Genomic DNA, 26,702 nt, shown 5'->3' with positions numbered 1-26,702 from the left:
TTGTGTTTTTTCCTCTGTCAAGTGTCCATTCAATTCTCTTGCCCATTTCTTTACTGGATTTTAATTTTACATGGTTTAATTTTTTGAGTTCTTTGAAGAGTAGCTGGGAAATTCTTTTCTCATTCTGTGTGCTTTCTCTTCACTCTACTGACCCATCCTTTTGCTGTACAGAAGCTTTTTAGTTTGATAGAATCACGTTTGTTGATTCTTGCTGCTACTTCTTGTGCAACTGATTTTCTGTTTAAAAAGTCCTTTCCTATGCCTACAGCTTCAAGTATTTTACCTATTTTATCTTCCAGAAGTTTTAATGTTTCTGCCTTATTTATTTTTTAACCAACAGGTTCATGTGTATTTGTGTACTATTTCTCAGGAATGACAGGCAAATGATGATAATTTCAAGAGCAAATGCAAAAATGGGCATCTGAGATGAATATACACTTCTCAGACGAAGAAGGGACAAATGGCAAATAAATATATTAAAAAATGTTCAAAATCACTGGTCGTTCGAGAGATGCAAATTAAAACAACACTGAGTTTCCATCTTACACAAGAAAGAATGGCTTCTACCAAGAAATCAACCAATAAAAAATGCTGTAGGGCTGTGGGGATAAAGCAACCCTTCTCCACTGTTAATGGGAGTGTAGAATGGTGAAACAGCTGCAGAAATCGGTGTGGAGATTCCTCAGAAAACTAGCAGTGGAGGTGCCATTTGACCCAGCTTTTCTCATTCTAGGTATCTTCCCCCAAAATGAAAAGCATTATAGCACAGCGATATATGTGCAACTATGTTTACAGCAACACTGTTTGTAATAGCTGAATCTTGGAAACAATCCAAATGCTTATCAACCAATGAGTGGATAAATCTGCTTTTTGTTTTTGTTTTATATAATGGAGTCTGTCTTAGCCATAAAACAGAATAGACTTGAGACACTCATAAGTAAATGTAGGTACCACGAAACCATACTCTTAAGTGAAAAAATTGGTCACACATGTGTAGCTATCACAATGTCTCCTTGGTGTGAGAAAAAAATTGTAAAGAAGGGCCAAAATGTATAATAATTATTGTGAAATAGGAAGAACTTTTGCAAAGTAATGCTGAATGTCAGATACTTTGTAAATAATTAAAAATTTTTATGCAAAAATGTATATTTTTTTAGGAGAAGAGTTGAGAGATTAGCAATTGAAAATATATTCTTTTAAGATCATGATACACTGTATTTACCATTGTTTTATCTATTTATTTTCTTATGAAATTTTACTTTTCAAAGAAGTGTTTTCATATTTTCTTTATTAAAATCTATTTGTATTATATTAAAATAAAAAATAAGAGAAATAATGGATACACGAATATATTCTAGATAGTAGTCCTTTGTCTGAGGAGCAGCTGGTAAAAAATTTTTCCCTCATTGTAGTTTGTCTCTTAGCTCTGTTGCTGATTTCTTTTGCACTGCAAAAACTTTTTAATATAATGAGATTCCCATTGTTGATTCTTTATGCAAGTTCTCATGCTGCTGAGGACTTATTCATAAAGTCTTTTCCTATGCAAATGTCTTTGAGAGTTCTACCTAATTTATTTTCCAGTAAGGTTAGTGATTCCATTTTGATATTTAGATTTTTAATTCAGTTGGATTTTAATTTAGCGCATGGCGAAAAATAGGGGTCTAGTTTTAATCTTTGGCAGGTTGAAATCCAGTTTTTCCAGCCCCATTTATTAAAGAGGCTGTCTTTCCTCCAGTGAGGATGGTTAGCTCCTTTGTCAAAGATGAGGTAGCTGAGTAAGTCAGGTGTTGTTTCTGCATCTTCTAATCTATTCCATTGATCCTCAGGTCTGTTTCTTTGCCAATACCATGCTGTTTTTATCACAGTGGATTTGTAGTATAGTTTCAAGTTGGGAATTGTGATATCCCCTGCCATGTTTCTGTTATTTAGAATATGTTATGTTATTCTAGGTGTCTTCTGGTTTCAAATGACTTTTTAAATTGTTTTCCCAATTTCTGTGAAATATACTGTTGGGATTTCAAACAGGATTACATTGAATCTATATTGCAATTTTGGAAGTGTGGCCATTTTCACTATGTTGATTCTTCCTACCCAGGAGCAAGGGATGTCTTTCCATTTTTTTATATCCTCTTCTATCTCTTTTTTCAGAGTGTTGTAGTTTTCAGTGTAGAGATCTTTTGCTTCCTTCATTAGATTGATTCCTAGATATTTCTTTTGGGGGAGGAATGTTGTTATGAAAATAATTCTTTCCCTAATTTTTCTCTCAGTGAGTCTGTTATTTGTGTATAAGAAGGCTTTTTATTTCTGAGTATTCTACATCACTGGTCATTAGGGAGATGCACATGAAATCAACACTGAAATTCCACCTTACCCCAGAAAGAATGGCTGCTATCAAGAAATCAACCTATAACAAATTCTGGTGGGGCCGAAGGGACAAAGGGACCCTTCTCCCTTGTTAGTGGGAGTGCAGACTGGTGCAACCACTGTGGACATCAATATGGAGATACCTCAAAGAACTAGGATTAGAGGTCCCACTTGATCCAGCTATTCCTCTGCTTTCCAAAAGAATTCAAAGGATCATAACGCAGTGATATATGCACATCCATGTTTATAAAGGCACAGTTCATAATAGCTGAAACTTGGAAATAACCAACATTTCAATCAAATGGAGACTAGATAAACAAGATGCGGTTTTTCTATAAAATGGAGTGCTACTCAGTCATAAAGAATGAGAAACTACAGACATTTATAGCTCAATGGATGAACGTTGAGGCTATACTCTTAAGTGAAATGAATAGGACATAACTTGAGTAAACACTGAAAATTTTCTCTGGTGTGAAAAACTAAAAGTGTAAATAAGGTTCAAATAATATAATTGATATTGTAAAATAGGAAGAAATGGCTAAAGGGGAAGTGAGAAATGGAGGGGAAAAGAAATAAGGGAAAAGAAAAAATATGAGAAAAGGAAAAAATGGAAACAAAGTCTTTGTAAATAGGAAAGTGTGGAGGGAGTAAAGGGAGGGCAGGGGTATGGGGAAAAAATAAGAACCAAGACATATCATGTAAAGATACAAGATCCCAATGATAAATGTAACTGTATTGTTTGCTTTAAAGGTACCAATAAACTTAATGGGAAAATAAATAAATAAATATATAACCCATTAAAAAAGAAGAGTTTAGATTTCTTTGATTTTTGGCTTTTTAAAATAGCATTGTAATTATTTTTTATATTTTTTCATTGTTGCGTATTTATTATGTATTTATTTTTCTTCCTTACTAGACTATAAGTTACAGTGCATAAGTTCATGAGCACAGGGGTAGAGGTAGTGCTTTCTACCTCAGAGTCACAACTATTATGATTAGTGTGAATGGATATTTTTCACCCCTGAAATCATACGAAAATAATTAGGTGAATAAACACATCATATAGAGGATTTCTGTTCTTGATAATTTTCAGAGAAGAGCACATGGGATACATAACTACCCAGATTTGTAAGTGCCCATAATTTTGGTTGGGCAGAGAAGGCTTAGGTTGTTCAATAAAAAAGTTCATGCTATGAAATTCTGAAAGGAGAACCATTGTCTTATGGGAGAGATGACACACAAGGCACTATACCTCTGTGCCCATCAACTAAATGTCAGGGTACAGACAGGATGAACAGACTGGCCAGCAGTGGGGCGAGACAGGTCATCTAGGGGATTTCTCTATGGACCTTTCACTGTCCGCTCCCCTCAGTTGGGAGTGTTCTCCCATGCTTTTCTACCAACATGATCACACCTGGGAGAACCCAGGTATGATTTTTCTCTTTGATCTTCTTGGTCTAAATCCCATCTTCTTGTATTTTCTGTATTTATGTTGATAAATGAGATTTTCTCTATTAGGTCTGTTGGGAGGCATCCAGTGTTCCTTTCTCTTCTTTCTGTCTTTGGACTTTCTCTTTCTCACAGTCTAAAGCAGAGTCTGGAACACCATCACAAGTCCTCTGTTTAGAGTGTTTCCCCTCATCCTTCTTCTCTGTCCTTCACTTTTCTTTGTAAGGCCCAACACAGACATCCCTTTATTCTTTACTTTCAACAGTTATTTCTTATAGCCATGAGCAAGTCATATTTCATATCTTGTGTTGCTAAGTATGAGATGCAAATTCAGGGTGTCCAGTTTAAAATTATTAGGAATGTTGAAATTGGGGTTTAGCTCAGTGGTTCCGCCACCTGCCTTGAAAGCACAAGGACCAGAGTTCAATCCCTAATACCAAAACAAAACAAAACAGAAAAGAATGTTGAGAAAGTAACAGCAATGCTTTCAATCAAATGAAAGACTTCTGAGTAGAGGACCTCATTCAAAGTCCATGAGGCCTGTTTTGCTCTCTGACCTGTCAGCTCCTTGAGGATAGGGATGGGTCAGTGTTACAGGCCAACAATGAGCTCACTATCTTAGTTCAGAGGTTATGTGAATGAATAAAGCGCTGACTAGAACTTTGAAGTCTGCACAGCACTTGTACACACTTAAATTCATTTCTAACTAATCTTTTTGGTAAAAGTAGACCTGATAATCACTGATTTTTTAATATTATAGACGGGCAAATGGGGACTGAAGGTAGAGATGTTGCGGTTTGAATCACACTGTTAGTAAAAGACAGAAGAGAGATTGCTATTGTTTCTGCTAATCCCATTCCCAAAGCTTTCTTTACTCTAGCCTGGAGGTAGAAGGTGAGGGCAGGTGTGGAAGTCCCAACTTTACATAATCCCTGCTGCTCTTCTGGAGCCCCAGAAATCCTATAGGTTTATAGCAGTCATTTCTGCTCTTCCCTGGATATTTTCCCGATAATATTAATAGTAAAATAATAATAATAATAATAAAAATGTGCTTTAAAGACCTTAAAAACTGCATTTTATGAAACTCATTGTATTTCTGGTTGTCATAACTGAAATACAGACAGAGATACTAAAGAAATGTTATTGATGTGGAAAGATGATACTTGTCTAGGTTATTTATCAAATAAGTTCTTACACTATTTCAGACACATAACTCACACTAGTGAACACAGCAGAGCTGCCTTGAGTCCTCAGAAAGTTAGGATATATCTGCAACTTGCTGGCCATGGCCAAGCTCAACTGGGCAGCCCTGCCATTCCCAGCTCTAGGACAGGAGCTCAATATGCTAGGAAAGAACACTTCTGCAGAGGAGATGCTCAGGCGTTCTGAGGGGTGAACAAATTTTATTTGATTTTTTGGCAAAGATTGGAGCTGAGTTGAATTTATACCCTTGTGTTGGTTAACTATGTAATTGTTTTACATCCATTATATATTAAACTAGAGTTTAATGGGATATTTATAGTTTTTTAAAGATTCCATGGCTAAATAAATCCAGAAAATACTGAGCTGCCAAAGTGCATTAATGGGTTTTTGAAACACCCTGTATTTATTCCCAGCATAGTACTTATCACATTGAATCACAGTTGCCTAATGCCTGTTTTAAGCCCCTAAAATCTAGGTGTCTGTGCACCTATTGATGAGGAGGCGCTAAATAAATACTTGATGAATAAATAATTATCTTCATGGAAAAGGAAGTGATATTCACATTCTGTAGCCATCAGTCCATGAGCTCCATTCCCACATCCCTACTCAGCAGGCTCCCATTCCAAGCGCCCAAGGTCCCTGTGGACCTTTGGGCATAGCAGCTGATATGCTGCTTGCTTGAATATTAAAGACCTCTGCACTCTCTCCAATTTAACCCCAGCCTCTCAGAGACGGCCCTCTGGGACCTCTCCAAGCTTTTCAAATGACATCTAGGCAAACCAGGCTGAATTATGAAATCATAGCATTACAAATATCAACTCCCAAGCCTCATATTTTAACATCATACATGAAGTTCTGTTTAAAGACCAAGATTAATTTAATATGTAAAACAATAGATACCTCAAATTAATATAAACATTGTAATACAAATGAATTTTATTCAGATTTGAGCAGTGCACACAAAGGCTATAAGTAAATTAGTTTTATTGATCTATATTCATAGAATTATTTAAATGTACCCTCTGGTACTGTGAGCCAGGGGTTTTTCTGATGCTTGCCATTAATGCATTTTTCATTAGTGGCTAGTGCTGGGAAGCCCAAATTTCATTTGGCTGCAAAAGATTAATTTCCTCTTGACAGCCATGGCCAGATTTTAAAAAAAATTACAGGAGTTGAAACAGTGACCTACAGGACAGTTCTCAGAACTGTGAATTAGAGGACCAGGAAAACATAGACTGAAAAAAAAATAATGAAAAAAATATATTGTGGTGGTTTTCTTTTCTTCTTTTTCCTTGACTTTGTGTGTATTGGAGAAGAAACAGACATTTTGAAGAGAAATAAATGAGAGTCTGTGGTTTTTAGCCTTGTCTCAGAATAAGTGGATATGCCACAACTATTTGTAATTCACACTTGACCTATTTTCAATCTCCAAAATATAGATAATGAGGCAAATAGGCAGTCAATTTCCAAATATTTTCAACCTTTCCTGTCCTTCATTTGTCTGTTGGCATGTTTCTCTAAAAGTATTCCCTTACAAGAGGAGCATATATAATAATAGTAATAATATAATTAAGGCTAATTAAAGCCATGAAATTAATTTTGTTTGGAGACTTATTAGAAAATTTGAAGCCCCCATTGAGACAATTGATAGACTCTAGGGAGTCACAGAAATGAGCCCCTGCATTTTTGAGCTGCTTGGGTGTCATGATGGCTGAAAGGGCTCACTGTTTTGCCCCTTCCCCCAAAGATACAGACAATGTACCAGTTCTTTGCGGAACCTCCTACCTTTCTCTTCAAACTATCTCACCATTGGCCCACACAACCACTCATCTCTTTATCGTGACAATAAAATAATACTGATATGGAACATGGAGACCTAAATAGGAAATATTTTTACAAGTAGGCAAAGCAAGTAGTCATTTTTATTATGTGATTTGTTACATTAAATATCTCCTTCATTAAACTGTCTCTCTCTCCCTCACAGATTGACCCACTCTACAAAATCCTCCCTTTAAGAAGCAGCCCTTCATTATTCTATGAATTTTAGAGAGATCTCTTTAATGCATGCATTCCCCTGGGAGGACTAACACTAGAAACCACTATTAGTGGTTAGCACCAGGGCTTCGATGAGTCCCACAGGTTGCTTTTTAAATGCATCGCTTTCACAAGCTGCTTTAGGCAAGAAAAGGACCCTTGCAGATGTTGGTGTTCTATTCCTCAAATGTTACATGGTCGTGTGACACAGGGAAAATAAGGTTTCAGAAGGCATTAAGATTGCTTATCAGCTGACCTGGAAATGGAGATTATCCTGTATTGTATGGTGACCCTTATGCAAGTATAACAGCCCTCATGAGTGGACAAGGAAGGTAGGAGAAAGCAAGAGAATCAAAGAGATTACAATATAAGCAGGAAGCATCTCAGTTTTGTTGGAGAGATGTGGGCACCCTATAGAAGTGAGGAAAGGCAAGGACAGATTCTTCCCTGGAGCTCCCAGAAAGCCCTCCTAAAATCTTGATTTTTAACTCATATAACCCATTTTTTCATTTTTGAGTTTATTGGTCCATCTTAGGTATACAGTGCAGTTGCATTCACCATTGGGATCTTGTACCTTTACATGACAGGTCTTGGTTCTCATGTTGTCCCCTTATCCCTGCTCTCCCTTCACCCCTTCCTACATTTCCTATTTACAGGAACTTTTTTTTCTATTTTTTGTTTTCTTATATTTTTTCTTCTCCCTTATTTCCTTTGCCCTACCTGCCTCACTTCTCCTACACCTTTACACCTTTTCTCCTATTTCACATTGGCAATTATACCGTTTGGATCTCATTTACACTTTTAGTTTTTCACACCAGAGATACTATTTGGTATTTATACATGCGTGACTTATTTATTTCACCTGAGTATGACCTCAATATGCATCCACTTTCCTATGAATGACTCTAATTTCTCATTCTTTATGGATGAGTAGTATTTTATTTTATAGAAAAAACCACATCTTCTTTATCCAGTCTCCAACTGATGGGCAATTGGGCTGTTTCCAAGTTTTAGCTTGGAAAAATGGCACACAAACTGTGCCATTATAAAAATGGGTGCATATATATCACTGTGGTAAGATTCTTTTAATTCTTTTAGAAAGATACCAGCAGAAGAATAGCTGGGTCAAGTGGAACTTCTTAATCCTAGTAATGTGAGGTATCTCCATGTTGATTTCCATAGTGGTTGCACCACACTGCACTCCCACCAACAATGGAGAAGGGTTCCTTTCTCCCCACATCCCCACCAACATTTATTATTGGTTGATTTCTTGATAGAAGCTATTCTTTTTGGGGTGAGGTGGAATTTCAGTGTTATTTTCATTTGCATCTCTCAAACGACCGGTGATATGGAACATTTTTTCATATATTTATTTGCTGCTTTTACATATTTGTCTGAGAAATGACTGTTCATTTCAGATGCCCATTTTTGAATCAGATCTTTATATTTGGGGGGCCTGATTTTTTTTAGTTCTTTATATATTCTAGATAATAGTCCTTTGTCTGAGGAGCAGCTGGTAAAACATTTTTCCCACATTGAAGGTTGTCTCTTAGCTCTGTTGGTGTTTTCTTTTGTAGTGCAGAAGCTTTTTAATAAGATGAGATCCCAGTTGTTGATTATTGGTGCTAGTTCCCATGCTATTGAGGATTTGTTCATAGTCTTTTCCTATGCCAGTGTCTTTAAGGGTTCTGCCTAACTTACCTTCCAGCAGATTTAGTGTCTCTCTTTGAATATTTAGATCTTTAATCCACTTGGATTTTAGTTCAGTACATGGTGGAAGATAACAGTCTAGTTTTAGTCTTTCACAAGTTGAAATCCAGTCTTTCCAACACCATTTATTAAACAGGCTATCTTTCCTCCACTGAGGATGGTTGGCTCCTTTGCCAAAGGTAAGGTAGCTGAATATGTCTGGAGTTTTTTCTGCATCTTCCAATCTATTCTACTCATCCTTGGTCTGTTTCTTTGCCAGTATCATGCTATTTTTATCACAGTGGCTTTGTAGTATAGTTTCAAGTTGAGGATGGTAATATTCCCTGTCATGTCTCTGTTGCCTAGAATTGTTTTTGCTATTCTAGGTATCTTCTGGTTCCAAATGAATTTTTGGATCATTTTTTCTAGTGCTGTGAAATATACTCTTGCAATTTCAATATATTTGTTCTTCCTACCCAGGAGCAGCAGTTATCTTTCCATTTTTTTATATCCTCTTTAATCTCTTTTTTCAGAGTGCTGCAGTTTTCAGTGTAGAGAGTTTTTTTTTTCTTTCATTAGATTCATTCCTAGATACTTCATTTTTTGGGATGCTATTGTGAAAGGAATTGTTTCCCCAATTTCTCTCTAAGTGAGTATGCTATTTGCGTAAAAGAAGGCTATTGATTTTTTGAGTATTGACCTTATATCCATCTATTCTGCTGAAAGTGTCAATTAAGTCTAGAAGACTTTTGGTGGAATTTTTTGGGTCTTCAACATAGAACATCATATTGTGAGCAAATAGAGACAGTTTAATTTCTTCCTTTCCTATCTTTATTGCTTTAATTTCTTTCTCTTGTCTAATTGCTATGGCTAATGTTTCCAGAACTATATTGAACAGGAGTGGTGATAGTGGGCATCCTAGTCTTGTTCCTGATTTTAACATGAAGGTTTTCAGTTTTGGCCATTTTATATGATGCTGGGTGTTGGATTTTTATAGATAGCCTTTATTAAGTTGAGATATAGACCAACTATTCCAACTTTTGCAGGGTTTTTATCATGAATGGGTGTTGAATTTTATCAAATGCTTTTTCTGTATATATTGAGATAATCATATGGTTTTTGTCTTTGACTCTGTTAAGATAGTGTATTACCTTTATTGATTTATGTATGTTGAACCATCCTTGCATCCCTGGAATAAATCTTACTTAATCAGGGTGTATGATCTTCTTGATGAACTTCTGTATTCTGTTTGCCAGTATCTTATTAAGGATTTTTGCATCTATGTTCATTAAGGAGATTGGCCAGTAGTTCTCTTTTTTAGTTGGGTCTTTTTCTGGTTTGGGAATCAAAGTAACACTTGCTTCCAGGAATGAATTTGGAAGTTTTGATTTCCTTTCAAATTTATTGAAAAGTTTAAAGAGTAGTGGCAATAGTTCTTCTCTAAGTGTCTTGTAAAATACAATGGTGAATCCATCAGGACCTGGGCTTTTCTTTGTTGGTAAACTTTTAATTACATTTTCAATTTCGCTGATTGTAATTGGGGTGTTTAGAATTTTTTTACCTTCTTCATTTAACTTTGGTAATTCACAAGTATCTAGAAATCTTTCCATTTCTTCTGTGTTTTCCATTTTATTAAAGTACAGGTTCTCAAAGTAGGGATTGATGATACTCTAGATTTCTGCTGGATCTGTTGTGATTTCAACTCTTTCATGCCTAATTGTATAGATCTGAGCCTTTTCTTTCTTCTTTTTGACAAGGTTGGCTAAAAGTTTATCCAATTTATTTATTCTATCAAAAAACCAACTCTTTCACTGATTTTTTTTGTGTGACATTTTCTTGGTTTCCACTGCATTGATTTCTGTTCTAATCTTTATAATTTCCTCCTATGTTTTAGCTTTGGGTTTTTCTTGCTCTTCTTTTTCTAGATGTCTAAGAGTCATCATTAGGTTGTTTATTTGAGCTCACTCTGTTTTCCTAGTGTGGGCATTCACTGCTATGAATTTTCCATGTAGAACTGCTTTCATTGTGGCCCATAGGTTACTGTATGTTGTACTGGCATTATCATTTATTTGTAAAAACTATCTAGCTTCTTCTTTAATTTCCTCTGTGACCCCTTGATTTTCAGGAGAGTGTTGTTCAATTTCATGTATTCTTGAAGGTCTTACAGCTTGTGCTATTAATCTGCAGCTTAATTGCATTATGATCTGATAATATACATGGGAAAACTTTGTTTCCTTTACATTTATTTAAACCTGTTCTATGAGCTACTATGTGTTCTATTTTGGTGAATGACCCATGTGCAGCCAAAAAAAAAATGTATATTCTGATTTTGTGGGGTGGAACACTCCACAGATGTCTATTAAGTCCATATGTTCAAAAGCTTGGTTCAGTTCTAGTATTTTGATGTTGATTTTTTGTTTGGACGATCTGTCTATTTTTGTTAGTGGGGTATTTAAATTCCCCGCTACAATTGCATTAGTGCTTATTTGGTTTTTCATGTTCCTTAATATTTGTTTTATGTAGTTGGGGGCATTAACATTTGCTGCATATATTTATGATGGTCATTTCTTCCTCTTGAATTATTCCCTTTACAAGGCTGTAGTGGCTTTCCTTGTCTCTCTTAAACAGTTTAGGGTTCAAATTTATTTTGTCTGCAAAGAAGATAGCTACCCCTGCTTTTTTCTGGGCTCCTGTCTTAGGAGGAACTGTTTTCTATCCTTTCATTTTCAGTCTATGGGCTTGTTTTTGCACTAGGTGTGTTTCTTGTATACAACATATTGGATTTTGCTTCTTAATCCATTTCTCTTGATTGGTGAATTGAGACCATTGACATTGGTGGATATAACTGATATGTACTGACTTATTATTATCATGTTATTGTCCTGTTGTTGGCTCTTTTTAATTTCTCCCCCTCTCCCTTTAGTTTCCTACCTTGCCTAATTGATTTACTCTGTTGGGCCTCATGGTGATGTGAAATTCATTATCTTTTTCTAAGATATTATTTAGGATTCTTTGTAGTTCTGGTTTGGCATTCATGAAGCTTCTCAGGTGTTCCTTGTCATGGAAGTATCTTATTTCCCCATCCATTTTGAAAGAGAATTTTGCAGGATACATTAGTCTAGATTGGAGGTTGTTTTCTTTTAGGACTTGAAATATCTCACTCCAGGCTCTCCTTGACCTGAGGGTTTGTGTTGAAAAGTCTGCTGTAATCCTGATGGGGTTTCCTTTGCATGTGATTTGTTTCTTTTCTCTTACTGCTTGTAGTAATTTGTTCTTCTGTTGGGTTTCTGGGATCTTGATTATTATATGTCTAGGTGTAGATTTTTTTTTTTTATTGTAGCTAGTTGGGGTCCTATATGCCTCACTTATCTGTATGTCAAATTCTTCCCCTCTGTTTTGGAAGTTTTCTGTCATTAATTCTGTGAACAGCTTTTTAAAGTCATTGGTATTTTCTCTTGCTACTCCATGGATTCCTATCAGTCTTATGTTATTCTTCTTTTCACCATCTAGAAATTGTTGGATTGATTTCTCATGAACCCTTACTGCTTTTAAGAGACCTCTCTTTTCATGGTCACTGAGTACAATCCTATCTTCCTATCTTCTATATCTGAAATTATATCCTCACATCATCTATCCTGCTGCTAAAACTTTCAATAGAGTTTTTAATCTCCTGTATATCTGTTTGAATCTGTTTCATGGATTTGATTTCTTTCCTATGTTGGACATTTGTGGTTTCCATTTCTCTCTTATGCTGGGCCTTCATGGCTTCTAACATGGACCTGATCTCATCCTTTTTTTTTTTTTTTTTTTTTTTTTTTTTTTTTGTCAGTTTCTGTTCTAGGGTCTCTAATCATGTCTTTCATCGTGTTCACTATCTTTTTAGTTATCTGGGAAATTATTTCTGTTTTGAATTTTTCTAGAGACTGATTGATCTGTTTTGTTACTTCCTATGCTATGAGCTCAGGGTGTCCTGGTGGTTGATTGTCAGACTTTTCCAACTCATTTCCCTAGAGTTTGCCATTGGTAAACTGGAAGTCTGTCTTTGTGTATTACTTAAGTGTTTTCTCATTTTTATTTTTGTTGTTGGGTTGTCCTTGGTTTAATTCCTGACATAAATCTTCCTGATATAGTTTTTTGAGTCTCTGATGACTCTCAGACACTCTCATTTTCATATCAGAAACAACTCATTAAATCAATAACAACCCTTTAGCCCAATTGATGCAATCAAAAACACAACAGCATCAAGCACAGCTTAAAAATTGACCATTTGTGGTGGTCATTAAGCTATCACCTTTAAACCATGTGAATTAAATCAAAATCAAGGAGCAGCACAAAATATGCTTACAGTGCATAAACTCTTCAACATAGCAACTTTACCCTTTAGGATGGGGGCTTAGACAGAGGTAGGATGAGAGGAATCGATAGGTAGAAGAATTGCAGAAGGTTTCAAATGAAGCCAGGGTACACAGGATGAGCACACAAACTTTAGGAAATTGTTGAAGACAAGAGGGAAAGACAGAGTGCAAGAATAAGGACAGGAATAAAACAACTTAACAGTAATAGGGGCTCACTTTCCTTTGAAACTAGTGACCCTTGAGTGAGGAAAAAGAGAGAAGAAAATAAAATAAAGAAGAAAAAACAAAAGAAGAAATCTGAGTTAGGACAGGAACAGGAACAGAAAGGGAGATAAAGAATACTATGGGGGAGCAGTGACTGAGTTGGAAAAAGAAGACAGAAAAAAGAATTTGCATAATAGAATGAGGAAAAGAAAGAAAAAATTTGAAGGTCCTCTTTCAGGTTATATCTCTGCTGTCACAACAGACAATGTGCACAGCAATGCACAAAACTAAATCATTTAGTCTCAGCTAGCTGATGGCAGACTCCTGAAACTCAGGCTGAATTTGGGCTGCAAGGCCCAAATTGAGCTCCCTGACCTCCTGCAGGGTTGAAATCTGCAAAGTTCTGCTGCAGGTTCCCTCTTCCCTTTCTCTGAAGATATTCAAAGTTCTGATGGAAGGTGATGATCCCTCCAATTTATGGACTATGGAGGTCTGAAGTGCCTTTGTTGTAGTTGTCCACTTCTGCTGTATCTTCTGGAGCTCAGAAAAATGACCTTTATGACCGCCTGTGTGTCTCTGCACAGTTGATCCAAGAACTGATGCAATCAGGAGACCTGGGGGTGGAGGTGGTCATGGTGGTGGAGGATGTTGTAGATGTGCATGCATGGCTAACCCATCCTTACCAGTCTGCCTGACATAGGCCAGAGCAAGGAGTGGATCTCTGCATGACTGACGCGGTCCTCCAAGTTCCACCAGATGCAGGCCAGGGTGAGGGCAGGGACAAGGGTGATGTAACCCATTTTGGATTTCTGACCCTGGAAGATAATACATGTATGCAGTAAATTTATGTTTATTTATTACAGTTGCAATGAAAACTAATATAGGGAGAAACAGGAACAGATAAATTTGGATAAATGTAGAATAAGCAAGGAAACATTGCATGGGCTGAATACACTGTGGAGTGACATGGTGAAGCATGAGAATAAGGGAGGTACTGGACAGATGAGTACTGGATGGATGCAATCAGGAGCACAGCAAGAGGGAAGGAAGTGACAAACAAAAGAAAGGTGGCAGAACATTTACAAAAAAATTTTTTTTTTGGAAGGACATTTTTGTTGAGCATCCCCAATCCAAAAATCTAAATATGAAACTCTTTGAGGGCTACATAGTGTTTTGCCTTTTGCAGTACTGTGTTTTAGAATTTTGGACTTTAGAATTAGGGATGCTTAACTGGTAAATTATAACCAGTACTCCAAAATTAAGAAAAATAATCTGAAATTTAAAATTCTTCTGGTCCCAAACATCTCAGATAAAGATCATTCAATATGTATTAGTTTTCTATTGCTGTACAAAACTATCATCATAGACTCACTGGCCTACAACAGGACATAATAACAATCTCACAGGTTTTTGTGAGTGAGTCTGGGATTAGTTTATCTAGATCCTTTGTTTATGGTCTCACAAAGGTTCAATCCAGCTCCCACTAAGACTATTTTCCCTGGAGTCTCAACTAGGAAGATATTCACTTCCATTTTCATTCAAACTGTTGACAGGGTTTACTTCCCTGTGACTCCAAGACCAAAGGTCCTAACTTTCTGCCAGCTGTTTTTTGGACACCCAGAGGCTACCTAAAGTTCCTTGACACATGGGCCTCTCTGACAAGACAATTAACTTAATTAAACCCAAGAAGAGATTCTGCCAAGATTGCATCTTGTGTAACACAATGAAACTGTGGGAGTGACATTTAGATTCCTTTGCCCCATACTACTTGTTAGGAAGAAGCCTTGGATATGTTCATCACACCATGGGAGGGGGTTACCCAAAGGTATAGGCACCAGGAAGTGGTAGTCATTGGCAGTCACCCTAAGTTCTGTCTGCTACTGGCACCAGACTCAAATTTATCTATGTCACAGTTTTTCCTGCATCATGTATCTTGAAAACTTGTTACTATTACAAGTGACTCGTGTGGCAGAGGATGATCAGATGATTTTTTTTAGTGGTCCCAACTGATAACTCTTAGGATCACTGTAGGGTCCTCAAGTCTTGAGAAAAACAACTTCTTGACTAGTGTTTGCTGGAAATAAAAAATTTCATAAAAGAGTAGATTGAGTGGAATCTCTCTTCATATTTCTGCTTGTTCCACTTTCTTCCCTACTTTCTTCTTTGTGGGCTGCTTCATTCCCTAGGGGTCTATAGACCTACTCTACCCTCTTCATAGCAAATAGTTTTCAAGATGAAAAAAACAAGTATCATAAACTCAGTTTCCTAAGGCAGTTTCTTAGGAAAAGCAGACATCTGGGCTAATGAGGCAGTTTAAAGAACATAGGACTTATCTCACAGAAGTGGCCAGCAAGAGGCTGTAATTACTGATGGGAAAGGGAGATATGGGCCCAGCAATTTGAGAAGTTGCAGTTTTTCAGCAGAAGTTGAAGATACACTTATTTCTGTGAGTGTATCCAATGGATGGAATTTTATGTGGGCAAAATTAAACATATCTGTGAATGAGACAAGCCAATAGGCTGTCTATAATTTTTTTTTTTTCCTCTGTATGGGCTCTTTGGTTGCTGGTGGGAATTTTACAACCAGAAAAATCAAGAAAACAATTCTCAATGAATAATGCGGATGCTCAAAATTTGTTAAATGATTAAGTAAAGGGGCCTCACTTCTTTTCCTAGAAAGGACTTCTTAGGTTTTACCAAGGAAACTACAGTGTTCTTTGTTTCTCCATACAGCTTGTTATTGATATGTTTTATATCAGTTTAAATTAGACAAGATTCATGTTTACTGGTAAAAACTAAAAGAAATGGGTTATAGAGAGAAGAAAATGTGTCTTAATTGAGCCTATTCACATTCTTGAGCTTGGACTAATGTTGTATGACATAAGGCCTGCACTCCAGGGAAAAGTGGGCTTGGTTGCCAGTCCAATACTCCACTTTCCAATGGTGCTAACTCTACTGCACCCTCTCCCAAGCATCAAAGGAGCAAAATTACTGTTGCTCAAGCTTAAAATCACCTGGACAATTTCAGATCAGTTCTAGAAAACCAGCAAGTGAGCAAATCCAACCTTATCCACATTGCAAAAATTGAGATGGTGTGTGTGTGTGTGTGCGTGTGTGTGTGTGTGTGTGCAACTGTGTGCATATACAAGTGTGTTTTTCTGGTTTAATAGAGGCATATCAAAAATATCCCTAGGAAGGCCATAAGTGAAATATTAGTGAACATGGTAAAGTGACTACTCATACTCCAGAAAAAGTCAAATTTTCTTCTGGCTTGGATGTCAAGTGCAGAAATTGAGTAGGTAATAAATGGGCAGAGGGTTATGTGCATTAGGACAAGGCAAGAAAATAAACGTAAGGGTGTTCAGAATCAGTTAAAAAGTATGCAGGATTTATAAGTATTTTTTATCCTCTGTCTTAAAAGGAGATTCTGCACTGAAGCTACCTTACTATAAAGATAATAGGCTAAGAAATGAACTATTTCAGTATATGTATATTATTTATCTTAAAACATAAATATTTTTCCATTTAAAATAAATTGGGCAGTGGCTGCATCTGAGCCAAGGGAGAGGTAGAATTCTGTTAACCAAAATTGTAGGAAATTTTCTGTGTGAAACTCTAACAAATCAGGGAACCATTGTGTTCATCGCTTCTCTCTCCCACTTCCTGGGTTGACTTGAGTACATACCTAGAGCAGAGGGAGAGACCACAAACCAAGTGCTCTGAACTTGGCCTGGAGGGAGAACAGCCCAAGTGATTTAATGGATCTTTGTTTATCTCCACCTCCCACAGGGTTCTGCTGTCTCAGGGAATCATTGATTGTTTTAAACAAATAATGTCTGGGGAAGATCATGATTATAATTACAATCAGTCCACTACTTATTCTAGTAACTATAACTCACCAGTAAGGATTACGTGCAACTTACAGATGAATATATCACTCCAGAGTTCTGTGGATTTAGCACAGGTGTCTAGATCTTACTTCCCATATGTTATAGATGATAGAACCTATCATATGGCACTTCCCAATACCATGGGTGATTTATTTTATTATAGGTACTTTCATTTGCCTTGGGAACATAGATAATGGTAAAATTCTCTAAGTGGGAGGGTAGGGGAAAGGGAATAAGGGAAAATAAAAAAAATAGGAGAAAATGAAAAAAAATGGAAATAAAGTGTTTGTAAATGGGGAGGGGAGGAGGGGGTGAAGGGAGGGCAGGGACAAGGGAAAAAAATGAGAACCAAGACCTGTCATGTAAAGGTACAAGATCCCAGTAATGAATGTAACTGTACTGTATACCTAAAATATACCAATAAACTCAATAAAAAACAATACATTTTAAATCTAGATTAGGAGTTTTCTTTTTTTAGGGGGAATATTTTTCTGAGCCCTTCTTGCGGACAAAATATCTCTTGTTGAGTACGTTGTTAACTCTTTCTTAATTATTGGATGAATTTCTGTGTGGTACTTTAACATTTCTTTTTGGCTAGGAGCAGTTTGAGGACAGGGGTTGGAGTATCTCTAAATCTCCCATATGTAGCCATGAAATATTATATTAGTTCATTAGCTATATCTTCAAGAAATTAAAAAAATGAGTATTTTATTTGTTCATAGAGACACAAAATATAGATAAATAGGTAGAATGGGGGTTGTAGAATCTGTTTAAATTTTTACTGCATGAAAGAAAATGAAGAAGAGTCTGGTACTGTGTCCCAAAGTTTTCACGCTGGGCTCTTTTAAGACATACATTCAAAGTATGTCATTGGAGGTCCTACTGTGTTCTCTTCTGGTACTGGGAAACCTGCGGTGACTTTATGGACTATATCCATAAAGCCCACATTAGAATAGCACATTTGTTGAGTGTTGGGCATTTTGTTTGTTTGATTCAAAATGCATTCCAAGAAAAATCTGTAGTTTTCACCTGTCACTAACTCTCTTCTTTGCCACTCCCAGGCTGTACCTGTGATTCCTCCTCAAAAATCTGGACACCAAGAAAACACGGTTTAAAAATAGCAGCCCTAGTGCATTCAATAAAATATTAGCTTCCTTGTAAAGGATTTTTTTTTTTTTACAAACCACCTATTTTTGAAAGAGTGATGTATCTAGACTGAGCACTTTATATGGCCTATCTCATTTAAGACTTGACAGCCATCCTAGGAGGTAGATAATAAATGTTATCCTCTGGTACAGCTAGCATTATGCGTGCCACAGAAGGAAGGCGGAAATGGAGTGAAACAGGAAGATAAAAGGAAAGGAAAAAATTGCTAATTTTGCACCTATGAAATGTCTACTGCCACCATTAAAAAGATTGAGATAAGCAAAAGGAAGGCTGCAGATAGATCGAAGACAGTTCTAATTTTTGCATTGTGTTTTTGTTTGTTTGTTTTGTTTTTTCTGACACACAATCCAGTGTTTCTGTTTGATAACAGAAGATATCTCTACGTATCCTTGCATTTGTAGATTTTTTTTTTTCTCCAAAGAAACACACAGGAGCTGAGCACATAACCTTGTGAGCAAATACACTTAGTGTCTGATTATTCATAGCTAAGTTTGTTAAAACTGTGGGGTGTGGCAGCCAGGAGAGCTGTGCTGTGCACGTTGCTCTGGAATTAGATGGCCAAGTGGCCAGGCATCAGAAGGACTGCACAATGTGTAACCTTATGACATCACTGCAGTCTATAGGACTGCTTTAGGTCTGAGACCTAACAAATAATTGCAAATGTATTATACATTGAAGTATTTGTTTCTTCACTTAATTGGCAATGTGAGCTAATTTAGATACCCCTCCACCTTGTGCCTCAGGTGCAATAATATCTAACTACCTGCCTAATAGAATCACTATGGGAATTCCCCCTCCTAGGACAATTCAACATGCTTCCTAACAGAGGAATTTACAATTTTCACGTTATAATCAAGAGCAAGTTCTCACTATATCTCATAAGCCAAACAGAGCCATCAGCTCTGATCACTCGAAGTGCCCTCAGAATGTTTGTGACAAGTGCCACTGATCTAAAATATGAAACTTTCAGCCTTACGTCTCCTTTATGCCACTGAGTTTTAAAGTCTTTTTATTATGAGAATTTCTAAGCATACTGAAAATCAGAGAGTGCAATCACCCAATGTCACTCTGACCATTTTATTTCATCTGTGCTTTCCACCTCTCTTCCCCATGTCTAACTTATTTATTTTTTGCGGGAATTATTTCAATCAAATACTTGCCCTTATTTTACTCCCAAATGCTTTAGTTTGCATTTCAAAGATAATGTTGTCTTGCCCAGTGAAAATGCCCTTGCAGTGGTTGCCTCTTGCCCACAGATTTGTTTCTCAAGGTTTTAGTTTCCCATGGTCAGTGATGGTTCGGAAATGTAAGATGGAAAATTCTAGACACACAATCTATACATTATAAATTATATGGCATTCTAACTATCATGACGTGGTCTATCACTGTTCTGTTCTGTGTTGGTTGTGAATCATCCCTTTGACCAGCATATCCATCCTACAGAAACTCCATACCTGAAAGTCACTCAATAGGCATCTCAGTTATGAAACCAACTGTGCTTTGTGCTCAGGAATCTTTATTTTAATTTATGATGTCCTAAAAGGGTAAAACCAGTGATCCTGACAATTTGGACATATCTAAAAAAAGCTACAAAGTGCTTCCTTAATGGGAAAAATAAAAGTTCATAGTAAGGGAATATCGATAACAACCAAAAATCATTATGTTAAGATTGCTAAGATCTACTGTAAGAACAAATCTTGTGTGTATGAAATTGTGAAGGTAAAAGATATTCTGCAAGCTTTGCTGTCATATCAAATTGTAGAAGACACATCTACAGCATGTGGTAAGTGCTTAGTTAATATGGTAAAGGCATTCAATTTTTGTATGTATGTACAGTATGGGAGCAAAACTTAAGATAGATAGGGTTTGTATCATCTGTAATTTCAGGCATTTAGTCTTGAAGGATACACCCCTTCAGAATAAGGAGGACTATTTTACTAGGGCCAACAGATTTAACAAAAATTCTTTAATACCATTTAATGCTCAGTTCATATATAATTATAATTGTCCTATTTGTCTAAAACATACTTTTTATAGTTGATGTGTTCAATCCAAATGTAAACAAGGTTTACTTATTGTGTTTGATTACACATAAAAATATCTTTAACTTGTCCTAATCTGAAACTTTTTAACCTCCCTTTTTTAAAATGTGTTATTCTCTCTTAATGATTGGCTGACTTACTAAAGAAGGTAGGGTAGAGGATATCTGACTACTTCTGGTATCATTTTACTAGTTCCTCTATTCTTCATATTTCTCATGAAGTACAAGTTAGATCTAAAACTTGGATTGGATGCTGACTCAATTTATTTTTGGAATGTATTTTTGGAATACTTCACTGTTGGCCTTGTATTCTGTGTAATGTCTCATATTTGGTGACCAGTTAGTCGCCTTTCTTTCTTTCTTTCTTTCTTTCTTTCTTTCTTTCTTTCTTTCTTTCTTTCTTTCTTTCTTTCTTTCTTTCTTTCTTTCTTTCTTTCTGTTTTTTGCAGATGAAATTGATCAGTGGATCCAGTCCTTGATGTTTTGACTCTTTTAAACAGTGTGGGACCTTTACACCCTGCCACCTCCCATCTTGTTGAAAAAATGCTAGTAGTGTCTCCGTGCGGCTAACTTGAAAAACACAGCATCGAGTCCAGCATTTAATATGCTCATATGAATGCTTAAAAGATGGCATTGCATCAGCCTAGGGGTGATCTCTGCAGGCTTTACAGGACACTGTGGAATTCTAGGAGTCGTTAGACCAATTGGCAGAGATTGATGAAGTGTCTGCTCTGCAGTGTCTTGGACAAAGCCCTGGACATGTTAGTCTATATATCTACACATAAAGAAGGAGTGTTGGAACAAGTGGAGTCTGAGGTCCTTTTCGGGTATCAAAGCCTGTGATTTTAGGAAGAGCATGCGGTGCGTGAACACGGAAGGTCACCGTGAACCAGAGTCAGAGGCCTGTGTCTCCAGGGTTGTTAGGTTTAGTGTTGGAAATGCATGTGTTCTTCCGTAATGAAGGATATATTCCAAGTCCTGACACGGTGATGTGCATTCATGTTATTTGCTCAGGCTGATGCTTAATTTCTGCTTCCTCTATCAAAAGAGCATGGAAGAATCACAGAGAGGGAGGGAAGGAGAAAAGAGATAACCACAAAAGTTAGTCTGATGCAAGCAGCAAACTAAAAATAAGGACCATCTTTCCACTCAGCTACACCTTCACTACGTCTGTGCTACCACTGAGGGTACAGTCTAAAAAGCACAGAGGAACAAGAAAAACCACACCTCTGTCCTTCTTTCCCTTGTCCCACATTAAGATTTTGGATTGACAACTGGTAGAAAAGGTTGGTGGGTTCTAATGGCAAAGAAGAACGAGAGAGACATGCAGGCTTTCTTTAAATTCTAGAAGTTTTCTCATGCAGAAGACAAATTAGGATCATTCCAAGTGGTTCCCAAGATACACAGCACAGCAAAGGCCAAAGAATGAGAGGAAGAGGGAGGCAGAATTCATCTCAAAGGGAAGTGCTTTCCAAGAGGAAGCTTATGAGCTTGCTCTAAGGCAGAAGCAAATGTCTTTCCTGTTAGCTAGAATCTGTACATATGGAACAGTTCAAGTTGAAGATGAATGCCCAGCTGTCTAAAACCTTGTGGAGAATTCTGGCTTTGGGTGGCAGGATGGACTCTAGTGTTATTTGTCAATGATTTAATCCATTCTTACTCATCTTCAGTACCACTGTCTCCAAAAAAGATTCACTCAAAACTTTTGTGGATACCAATTTCTCCTCTGTGTGATTCCCTTGCACATCTGTTGTTTGTTCCATACATTGCCATGCTTTGGATCGGCGCAGTTATATATTGTATTTAGATTTGTCTCCAACTGTTTCATATATATTGCTCCATCTCCCTTCCCTCCTGCAAGATTGCATGCTCCTTTATATTGTAGAAACTGTGTGATATGTTCTTCTTTTATCTCCCCCATGGTGCTGTGTTCATGACTGAACACATGGTTTGTATTCAATAAATACATGTTGAAATGGATTGAATTGATGTTTAGGGACTTCCATCCAAGAAAGCAAAAATGCACTATGAAAGCTTCACTCTGAAGGGGAAAAAGAAATCCAACAACATTCTCCATCATGGTTTTGCTTAATGCTTCCGTAGCTGTGTAATACCTTCCGGCTGCCCCTACCCACTTCCTTTTCTCCCCACCCTGAAGACCCTGCTTCCCACAATTTACTTCAGCTTAAACAGAGTAGTTGCCTTGGTTTTTACCTTCTTTCTTATCAGTTCACCCATGTTTATAGGGATAAAGGAAAGATGTGTGTATCTGAAACCTTTCCTGGGGTAGCTGAAGCAAAAATTAGTCTCTTTCTTTCTTTCTTTCTTTCTTTCTTTCTTTCTTTCTTTCTTTCTTTCTTTCTTTCTTTCTTTCTTTCTTTCTCTCTTTCTCTCTTTCTTTCTTTCTTTCTTTTTTCAGGTTGAGTTTATTGGTACTTTTGAGGTATACAGTAAGTTACATTTATCAATTGGATCTTGTACATGACAGATCGTGGTTCTCATTTTTTCCTCATTCGCCAGCCTTCCCTTCTCCCTCCCCACCCTTCCCTATTTACAAAGACTTTGTTTCTATTTTTTTGTTTTCTCCTATTTTTTCATTTCCCTTATTTCCTTTGGGGATAGAAGGAGTAAAGTAGCACATAGTACAAGTACACATTCATACATACACAAATATACACATAGGTGCACACACACACAGGAGGGTTCTGAAGTTATGTTCTTGTCTAACCCATAGAAATGCGCTCCCCTTGTGATTCTGTACTCGTTACCTTATCACTCTGTGTCTCAGTTAATGCAACTGTGAAATGGAGATGATGATACTTGCCCTCTGGACCCACAAGAATTCTGTGGCGATGAGATGAGAAAATGGATTGGAAAACACTATGTAAATTATCAGCCACATGGAGAGCAAGCATTGTTGTTTTTTATTAATGTGTCGAAAGCAAGCCAGCACCTCCCTGCGTTGGAGAGATTTGTCATGCACAAATTGAAAGTAGATACTCCTCTGCAGATGACTGAGATATGTTTCTCTCTCAGTGCTGTGTGGGAAGAGAGGAATCCCAGAGCAAAACTAAAATCAAATGAAATTCTCATATATTTCAAATTCAGAGAAAGCAGTAGCCACTGAATTGTTAAACATATGGAATCAAGCACACAAAAACTGTGGAAGATCAACTAGTTTGGTTTGTTTCTGAAGAGCAGAATTCTCATTCAACAAGAAAGTGTATATGTTTTCACTTTCTGTTCTTACTTCTAAAGCTTTAAAATTATAATGCAAAACTCCACAGCTGATAAAGTGTGATAAAATATTATTTTCCTTCATAACAATATAGAGAGTTGGTTTTTGAATGATGAAGAATGGTGGTTGAAATGCTCAATAGTCCTGTGTAATTTGCTAATGCACTCAGAAATAGGAATGCAACATGAGTAGCAAATGCATCACACGGGTGAAAAAGAGTGAAATTATTTAAATGTATAACGTCTTATTAAGAGGAAAACATGTAAGTTAATGTTTAATTTAGATTTTCAGTGTCTTGATTATTTCTTTTTAATTTAATTTTATTGTATGCGTTTGCAGTATGTGCATTTTACAATCATCCTGTCAGTTGATTCATGCACCTAATACAGCTTGTTTCATTTCTAAATCCCCTGTCTTCTCCTTCCCTCCCACCTCCTCTAGTTCCCCCTTCACCCTTTTCATTCTTTTTGCTATTATTAATCTTAGTTCATGTTTATGTCATATATTGTCCACATTCACTGAGTTATTAGGCATATCTTCATTCTACCTATTTCCCCATCCCCGCTCCCTCACCCCGTGCCCTTGGGCCCCTGCACCTTTCCGATCTGCAAGAGAGACATCTCTTTGTCTTGTTCTGCCCTTTCTTCATTTTTCTAAGATTGTACTTTGCCTTACTCAGATGAGAGATACCACATGGTATTCAAATTTGTATGTCTGTTTCATTTAACATAATTCCAGGTGCATGCTTTGTCCTACTAATGTCTCAAATCTGTCCTTCTTTATAGCCAAGTAGTATTCCATTATATACAAATATCGTATTTTTACAATTTCTGGTGACAACAGTTAATGACATTTCTAGACTACTTCAGTTTGTGAGGTGGCCCTGAGCAGTACTAGAGCATATTAACTGTCTATAGCCTTTTGTTGGTGGAACCTAGTTGCAGGATGCGATTTTGGAGTGATTAATAAATCCCCAAAGCCTTTTGTTCATTGAAATTCAGCTTCTTGCAGGTCTTTATCTGTGACATCCTTGTTTGTGTTATGAAGTTTTCTTCACCTTCCTTCTGCTCTGGTTTCCTCACTTAGAACTTTTGTGTCCCATTATCGTAGAGCGTGATGATAAACTCTAAGCCTTCACTGGAATCTTGGAGGAGATCTTCATTCTCCTCACAAACTGATTAACGCTCATGAGCTCTGCTATTATTCCAAAGCACCATGAGCCACAGAATACACCTCCCAATCCCTTGTCTCTCATACAACCAGTGGGCCTGCCCCTATCTCATCTTCCAACTTCCAAGAGTAACAGGAATGTGTCATTGTGGTCAACACATTCATCAACTCAGCTATGTTTTATTTTGGTCCCCATTTCCCCAGCATGAGACAGTTCTTTGAGTGGTGGACCTTGAGTGGACTCATGTAGTACCCCCAGTATTAAAGCCAAACATTCCATATGCCTTCCCTTGGCTTAAAATCCTGCTCTTTCCTTCCCTGTAGTTGGGTGTAGGTTCATGGTCCAGTTCTTTATGTACCTGGATTCTATTCTTTCTGCCTGCTCTACACAATAAAATATGACCATCTCTACCCTGCAGTATTTCAAAGGAAAAAAATCAGTCAAATTGCCACACAACTGAATCCGTGAATTTTAGTGAGAACTTTTTCCACTATCACCTACAGTATATTCAAAATGTATCTTTTATGTAATATAACTACACTAAATACAATCCTGTGTTGATTTCTTTAATGAATGGGATTTCATTGGTAGCTCCATAGAGAAGGTTTAAGCTCTTTATAGGCAGATAACAATCATCTTTAATTTATTTGATATCTTCTATATTCATTTGCATGTTCTTTGAACTAATTAAATCATTCTCAAGGAATAATAAAATACAATGAAGAGCAAGAAGATTGTTGTTAGCATTGGGAGACCTGAGTCTCATATCACTTCTGGCACTGTCTTTATGGCTGTGATAATCCCTTCAATTCTTTGAATTTTTGTCTTATTATCTCTAAAAAAAAAAGAAGAAGAAGAAGTAGTTTGGATAGAAGGGCCCTTATAGCACTAACATTTAATGGTAGAATTTAATTTGAAATCCTAACAGTTGCAGTAATAAATGTTATCAGGTAGAAAATCCAGTTTGTTCTGAATTAAGGTTAAAGGCTAATGTTAGTATTTCAGTGTAGTCAAATAACAGCTTTAGTATATTAATGCAGGCTTGTTTCAACAGCAAGATATGAATATAGGAACTGAGAGAGAAAGGTATACTTCTTATCCTTAGAGGTGTAGCATCTACTGACATGGTTGTAAGTGGAGATGTCATATACAAAGCCCTAGGTGGGGTAGTTTCAGGGTATCTGTGTACTTTAGGTGACTGGTTCAAATTTAAGCCACTAGATGGATAAGCATTTGATATATCAAACAATGTACATAACTTTCAAGCCAGATGTGGCCCCAGGACTGCCAATTTTCAACTTCTGACTGAGGCTTTAACCACTCCTGTGACTGTGTGTAAGCATTTGATATATCAAACAATGTACATAACTTTCAAGCCAGATGTGGCCCCAGGACTGCCAACTTTCAACTTCTGACTGAGGCTTTAACCACTCCTGTGACTCCACACATGAGACTTCCTGTGCAGGCATTGTGAGGACAGCTTCCTCCACTTAGCAATAGTGATCTCCAGGGATTTAAATTGGGACTTGGGTGAATGAAACCAGAACCCATAGAGAAGTAGGAGATCACAGTTACAAAATGTGAAATGCAAGATCAGTGATCAGATTTGCATCATGCTTACCACTCAGAAAGGAGTTTCCCCGGATGCCTGTAAGAATGGTTACCAAAATGATAACTGGCAATGCACAATCAGGTTCTATTATAGAGCACAACAGCAAATTCGGTTTTAGTGTCCCTAAGAAACTCTTCCTTTTACTGCTTGTATTCTACAGATCACTGTTGAAACTGTCATGGAATCTTACTGTAGACTCTTTGCCTCATGAGGACTGAGTGAATGTCTAAGCCATGCCTGGATGCTCCATTATGTTGAGCATACTTTACATACATCCCCATTAAGC

This window comes from Fukomys damarensis, unplaced genomic scaffold, assembly GCF_012274545.1.
Source record: "Fukomys damarensis isolate Sample0158 unplaced genomic scaffold, DMR_v1.0_HiC HiC_scaffold_19, whole genome shotgun sequence".
NCBI lineage: Eukaryota > Metazoa > Chordata > Mammalia > Rodentia > Bathyergidae > Fukomys > Fukomys damarensis.
Note: the sequence above shows the minus strand (reverse complement) of the source record.